The sequence below is a fragment of the Triticum dicoccoides genome, chromosome 4B, assembly GCF_002162155.2.
Source record: "Triticum dicoccoides isolate Atlit2015 ecotype Zavitan chromosome 4B, WEW_v2.0, whole genome shotgun sequence".
Taxonomy (NCBI): Eukaryota; Viridiplantae; Streptophyta; class Magnoliopsida; order Poales; family Poaceae; genus Triticum; species Triticum dicoccoides.
Genome location: NC_041387.1, coordinates 663,302,241 through 663,308,812, shown reverse-complemented (window position 1 = coordinate 663,308,812; position 6,572 = coordinate 663,302,241).

The window sequence follows — 6,572 nt, the reverse complement described above, 5'->3', positions numbered from 1 at the left end:
TATTCGAAATCCTTCTATACCATTACCTCCGTACCAAAATATAAGATGTTTTTGCAGTTCAATTGAGCTGCAAAAACGTCTTATATTTTGGTATAGAGGTAGTAGTACCATTTATCTCAGATGATTACGGATGGTCAGCAGAACAAGATTCCAATCATAACCCCTAGATGTCCAGGTGAGCAAATGATACATATGTCGCTAATATCGTTTCATTAGCTGACTACCTTTCCTGAACCATTCTGATCAGAACGTATGTTGATCCTGCAGGGGTATACATACACATATGACACCTGCATATAAGCAGAAAATACTCATCCAAATTATACTGGGGAAAGATCAGTGACTTGAGCTTGGAGGTGCCCAAGGTAGCAGGCTTACGCGCAACACTTGTACTGGTGCACAGGAAGACGTTCTCCTTGTCAATCTGATTCTCCAAGAGATCCAACCAACCGATGCACCGGCCTAATGCTCCATTGTTGTCGTCATTGTCGGTGTCCCATTCACGATATGCTTCTCGGTCGATGATTTCGGTCTCGCGGGATCGTCCAGATACCAGACATTTCTGCGAGAATCGCCGGACGTTGGGCTGGAGGTCGGTGTGATGAACCATCTCCCAAACCCGGCGGTTCGAATCATGCTGAGGATTACTTCTCAATTCTATTATCTGGTGGGCAAACTGAACGTCTGGAGGAGGTGTTGAGCAAAGTGATATTCCTTGGTTTACACAATATATGAATGATACTATGTTGTTGGATCCTTGCTCCCTGGAGGATTATTTTCTTTTTTAAAAAGCATCATTCGATATAGGGGATTTTATGGCTCCTTGGCCCCGATGCCCCGCATGCTATTTTCGTAAGTTGTCTTGGCACATAACTGGGGATGAACTTACTAAAGAGGTGGTAGGAGCCGGGACCCTACCGGGTCTAGGGCGTAGGTTGTAGGGGAAGGAGGGGGCTGGACGTGGCGAAGCTCGCGGTCGCCGGCGGCAAGGCGCCGGCGTGCGCGAGAGGGAGAGGCGGCGGCGGCGCAAGAGACGGCTAGGGTTAGGTTCCCCGGCTCCCTAAGGGAAGTCGAGAAAATAATGATTGCTTCTTTGCTTGATTAGATTGATACATCTCCTTTCCTTATATAGAGGGATTTACTTGAATCTTAAGCAAACGACCTTAATAACGATAAGATAATTGGGCTAAGCCCCTAATATGCCGGTCATAACACTTCTCCCCGCCTGCACAAACAGCTCGCCCTCGAGCTGTAAGGTGGGAAAGCGCTTGTTGAACTCCTCGAGGTGATCAACCAGCGTCAAACACCTTCACAACAGCTGGGGCGGCCAGGTCGGCGTCGACGGCGTCCTCCTCAATGTAGTCTACAGCCTCGAGGTAGAAGAGTCACGGGCAGACGTGGCCGTGCGTATTCGGCTTGTCGCAGTTGAAGCACAACCCTTGGCGGCGACGCTCGAGTAGCTCGGCCGAGGTGAGCCGGCAGAACGGGTGTACCGCGGTCGCGGCAAGGGGTGCCGCGGAAGCCTGAGCAGGCCGACCCTGCGCGGGAACCTCCGGCCAGGGTAGCGGCCCAGCGGCCCGGAACAGTGATGCCTGCTGGATGGCCACCGCGCGGCGCTCGAACACGCGGGCGTAGTACATGGCCGTCTGAAGATCCTGGGGTCCCCGAAGCTCCACGTCCACGCCGATGTGATCCGGAAGTCCACCGATGAAGAGGTCGGCCCGTTGCTGCGCCGTTACGCCCGACGCGTGGCATGCCAGGGCCTGGAAACGGTCGGCGAAGTCCTGAACCGTGGAGGTGAAGGGAAGGCGGCCTAGCTCTGCCAGGCGGCTCCCGCGGATCGGTGGCCCAAAACAAAGGAGGCAGAGCTTGCGGAAGCGCTCCCAAGGGGGCATGCTGCCCTCGTCCCGCTCGAGGGCGTAGTACCAGGTCTGTGCCACACCGCGGAGGTGGTGAGAGGCGAGCCAGGTACACTCTGAGGCGAGGGTGTGCTGCCCGCGAAAGAACTGCTCGCACTAGTTGAACCAGTTAAGGGGGTCCTCCGTGCCGTCATAAGTGGCGAAGTCCAGTTTGGCAAACCGCGGTGGTGTCTGAGTCGGAGCGCCGTGGCCAACTGGCTCGGAGGTGTGAAGCATCGAGGATTGGGGCACCCAGTCAGCATGGTCGTGGCCCGAGAAGTACCCCGTCGACTCGGAGGGATCGCCGAACTACAGAGTGGGCGTTGGCGGTTCTCCAGCCAACGTGTAGACGGCTGGCGGCGATGATCCGGTCAGCCAGGCCGGTATCGGGGACGGCGACGGCGGGAAGCGCACTTGCTAGATCGGGACGCCTCCCTGCGTGGGTGACCCGGTCCTCATGCTGGGCGGTGGCGGGGCCGACAGCTACGGCTGCGGCGGCACGGACCCGGCTGACGTGCAGGGCGCAGCGAGGGCCAGGGCCGGCCACTGTGGCCATTGAGGCGTGGCAGCGGGCGTCGGCGGGGCCGACAGCTGGGGTTGCGGCTGTAAATCCCGGAACCGGGGGGCGTCGGGAGCGCGGCGAGCGCCGGGGCCGGCCACTGCAGCCAGTGGGGGCGATGATGAGCGGCGGCTGACCGGGCCAGTGGTGGTGTAGAGGCCCGATCGGCGCCGTGGTGGCCGCGTACCAGGGCAGGGCGGCTGGCCCGGTCGTGGCGGCGGCCGGCGGCAAGGGCGGCGGCTGCCCGTAAGGCCCGGCCAGGTAGAGGTGGATGCCCTGGATGGCGGCGACGAGGCCATTAAGGACTCCGTGATCTCCACCGGGGAGTAGGCGGCGGCATGCGGCGGCGACTGGCCGGTGGAGGCCCCCGCGGTGGAGTCAATCGGCGCGGTGGGAAGCGCTAGCGGCGCGGTGGAGAGCGGCGTTGTGAAGAGGGCGGCGGTGGTGGACAGCGGCGGGGTGGGTGGTGGAGCAGACATGATCGGACTCAAACTACCTGATACCAAATTGGTAGGAGCTGGGACCCTACCGGGTCTAGGGCGTAGGTTGTAGGGGAAGGAGGGGTCTGGACGTGGCGAAGCTCGCGGTCGCCGTCGGCAAGGCGTCGTCGTGTGCGAGAGGGAGAGGTGGCGGCGGCACAAGAGGCGGCTAGGGTTAGGTCTCCCGGCTCCCTAAGGGAAGCCGGGCAAATAATGATTGCTTCTTTGCTTGATTAGATTGATACATCTCCTCTCCTTATATAGAGGGATTTACTTGACTCCTAAGCAAACGACCCTAATAACAATAAGATAATTAGGCTAAACCTCTGATAACGATAAGATAACTTGGGCCACAACCCACTGGGCTAAGCCCCTAATATGCCGGTTATAACAAGAGGTGTCGCAAGCGGTTAATGAAGCATGTTTCCTAATGATTGGAACATGACTACTACTGTTCTGATTCCTGAAATAGAGTCCATGTAAGCCTATGTAATGTATCATATGAAGTAACTAGTAATTTCCAAGACGCTTGCTAACATACTGAAGAACATAGCCCGGGAAACAACTGGTGTGACGGCGGTGTGTGGTGGCTGCGGCGTGGAGATCCCCCTCCTCGTCAGATCTGAGGTTCGGCTCCCCTCCCCTTCAGCTCCCTCATCCTCACCGTTTTCAGCCGCTTCGGTCGCCGAGATGGTGTTGATGGGTGCCCGGTGGTGTGGTTTTGGGACCGTGGGAAACCATCGCTCGGCTGGTCCGGCCCGGCGGCAGTGACGCCCTTGGGCGTCGCCCTTCCTCCTTGGAGGTGCAGCCGAGGTCCCACCCCTATCCACCCCGGTTCCCCTCCCGGGTGAAAGCCCAAAATCCTTCTTGGATTGGGCAGTGACGGCGCGCTGCGCGTCGTGTCCTCCTTGGAGGTGCCGCCTGGGGAGTTTGCGTTCGGGTGAGGGGCGGCAAAGGTGGAGTTTTGGCGGCTCTAATTATCAGGTGTCAGCGGTTGGTCTAGTTCGCATGGAAGTCTGTCCCCGCTCCCCTCAAGGGTGGTGCTCCTCGGCGGTGGCGTGTTTGGCTCTTCTCCGGCGGTACGACGTCTGTGATCCGGCGGTAGGGGATAGGGTTCCTCTTCCCGGCAGTAGCAACACGTCCCTGGCCGTGGACACCTGGTGTTTCTCTTCAGCGGCCGATGACTCTTGCTCATCGTCGTTCTGCGGCCTCTCTTGATGTCCTCGCTGCTCGTTCTTCAGTGGCTGCTCCCAGTGGCTTTCCCATTGTTTTTCAGGTGTCATAGGTTGCGTCGGTGTGTCAGATGAGGTGTGCTCATGTCCTAGGAGGTTGTCCTCTGTGCCCATTCCAGGACTCGAGGTCGGCATCTCTCCTGCTCTAGGGTGAGCGTCTCTCATGTCCGTCGGCGGCGCCTTTCGATCCAAGGCGAGAGGGTAGGGTCCCTCTACGGCGAGAGCCAAGGAAGATGCTTGGATTCCTCCTACCTTGGACTCAATCATGTCCACAACTCCACTCTGTTTCGGCAGGTCCTCGTCGTGCTCATACTGGTCGTAGTCCTTGGTTCTTGTTTGCTGCGGTCTGCAGCGTGTACTAGCTTGGGCTTCCTCTTCTTTATGTTTTGAGCTAGTATACTGCGTTGAGTTGTAAGCTTACTAGGGTGCTCCCTTGTATCGTTCGGCCGATGTGCTTGATGTTGTGTTGTAATTCCTGGCCGGTTGATGGTTTTGTTAATACAAAGCCGGGATCATCGCGAGCCTTCGTTCTAAAAAAATGATAATTTAAAGGGGGTAAGCCTTGTTTGAAAAAAAAAATGTTGTCAAATTAAGTTTCTAAACAAATATTTTATGAGATTTTGTATATGTTTCGCTTGTTAAATCGACGACCTATATTCTCCTGCCAGTCTAATGTTCTCATCCGAAGGGACCGAGGGAGTATATGAGACGGTTGTGCAGCAAGTATCAGCAAATGTCGATTTTACTCCAAAGAGGTGGACTCCTAGCCAATCCATGTTCTGTTTGCGAGATCAGTCATTTCTTGGAAACTTGGACAAATCAGATAGATAGGAGGAGATGCCTCTTCTGGTTAGTGTTCGTGGCGTTGACCCGGACCCTTTGGACGATGTGTAACAAGATGGTTATCGAATTGGTCTTCTTGCGCCAGGCCTTTGACTTCATATTTAAATTTCTATACCTTTTGCAGCACTGACACCCGCTCTCTGAGCAGTAGAACTGAGATCGTCTAGGCAGTATGATGGACCCGCTGATCGGGCACCTAGCCACTGATGTGCCGGTCACTTGGCGCGTGCTTCTTATTTTTAGTAGGACATATTTGTGTTCTTGTCCCGTATGTTTACTTTTCATACTTGAACTTGTTTTTTTTTTTTTTGAATTCCCTAGCTAGTCTCTTACTACTGAGTCCCCTATCATTTTCCCATATGTAAAACGACGACACGTGGTCGGCCGGTGGGCATCTAATGCCTTAATGCATCTCCCAACCGATGATCCGTTGGGGAGGTTTCCTTCATGTTTACTAAACAAAAGGAGTAGACCTTGGTAGATGATGCGCCGCCTCTCTTGATGGTTCTTGTTCTGTTGTCGTCTTCCTATCTCATCCCATCAATGTTAGCGTTGTGCAAGCAAGTGGTTAAGTGGAAGGAACCATGCGTTTTGAACTTCTGATAAACCATGGAGTAGATGGAATTAGTAGGCGCCACACATAGCAGATCTATGCTGCCCGTGCGTACCGGGAATTACCAGTGCAGGCCTCTTTAAGTCGGTCAGGTACGTAGCACGCAACCAAACAAGCAGGACATGTTTGAAAATCACTATTCTAACTTTAATAATGTACACAAGGAATTGAAGGCATGATAAATTCTGTGCTGGTACCACCCATGCGACTGTCGGTTTTTATGACATACTAGTAGAGTAGAGTACTAACATGATGATCTTCAATATGTTGTGTCCAAGTTCTTTGCCACAGGAGCAAAAATATACCACTGAATTATATGCTAATAGTGTAATTATTGGCCATTTTTTGTTCTAATGAGAGAAAAATACGCTATGCGTTTCCAATGGATGGAGTACGATACTACTCTATCATACTCCACTCATCAATTGTAGGAGTACCCTACAATTTCTAATGGTATAACTATGATGACATGCACTAATATTTTGTCAAGTAAATCTTTGGTGAAAATTTAGCACAAATTACAATGAAGACTAATAAACCAGGACGGAGGTAGTAGCAATAATACTGAGTACTGCTGGTTGTCCACCTGAGCACAATTAATATGATGGCTAGCAACGTACCGCAAACCCAATAATAACCCTGTTTGAAAATCTAGAGTACTTCTACGCGTTATTTTGACCGCATGTGATTCCTCTGATGATCACTGGGTCCTTGTTTTGGTTAGGCAGCGCATAAATGCTGCGCTCTTAAGTGCCTCAAATTAAGACTCCCCTCTCCTACCTACAACAAAACACCTTTTTTGAGCAAAAGATGGGCCACCCCGTCCGATTTCATATAATGAAACTAACTGGTTCAACTGCCAAACAACAAACCACAAGACAAAACACCTTGATGGCCCGTGTATAAATATTGTGTACATGACCCTCTTTCCACTCACCTACACACAAA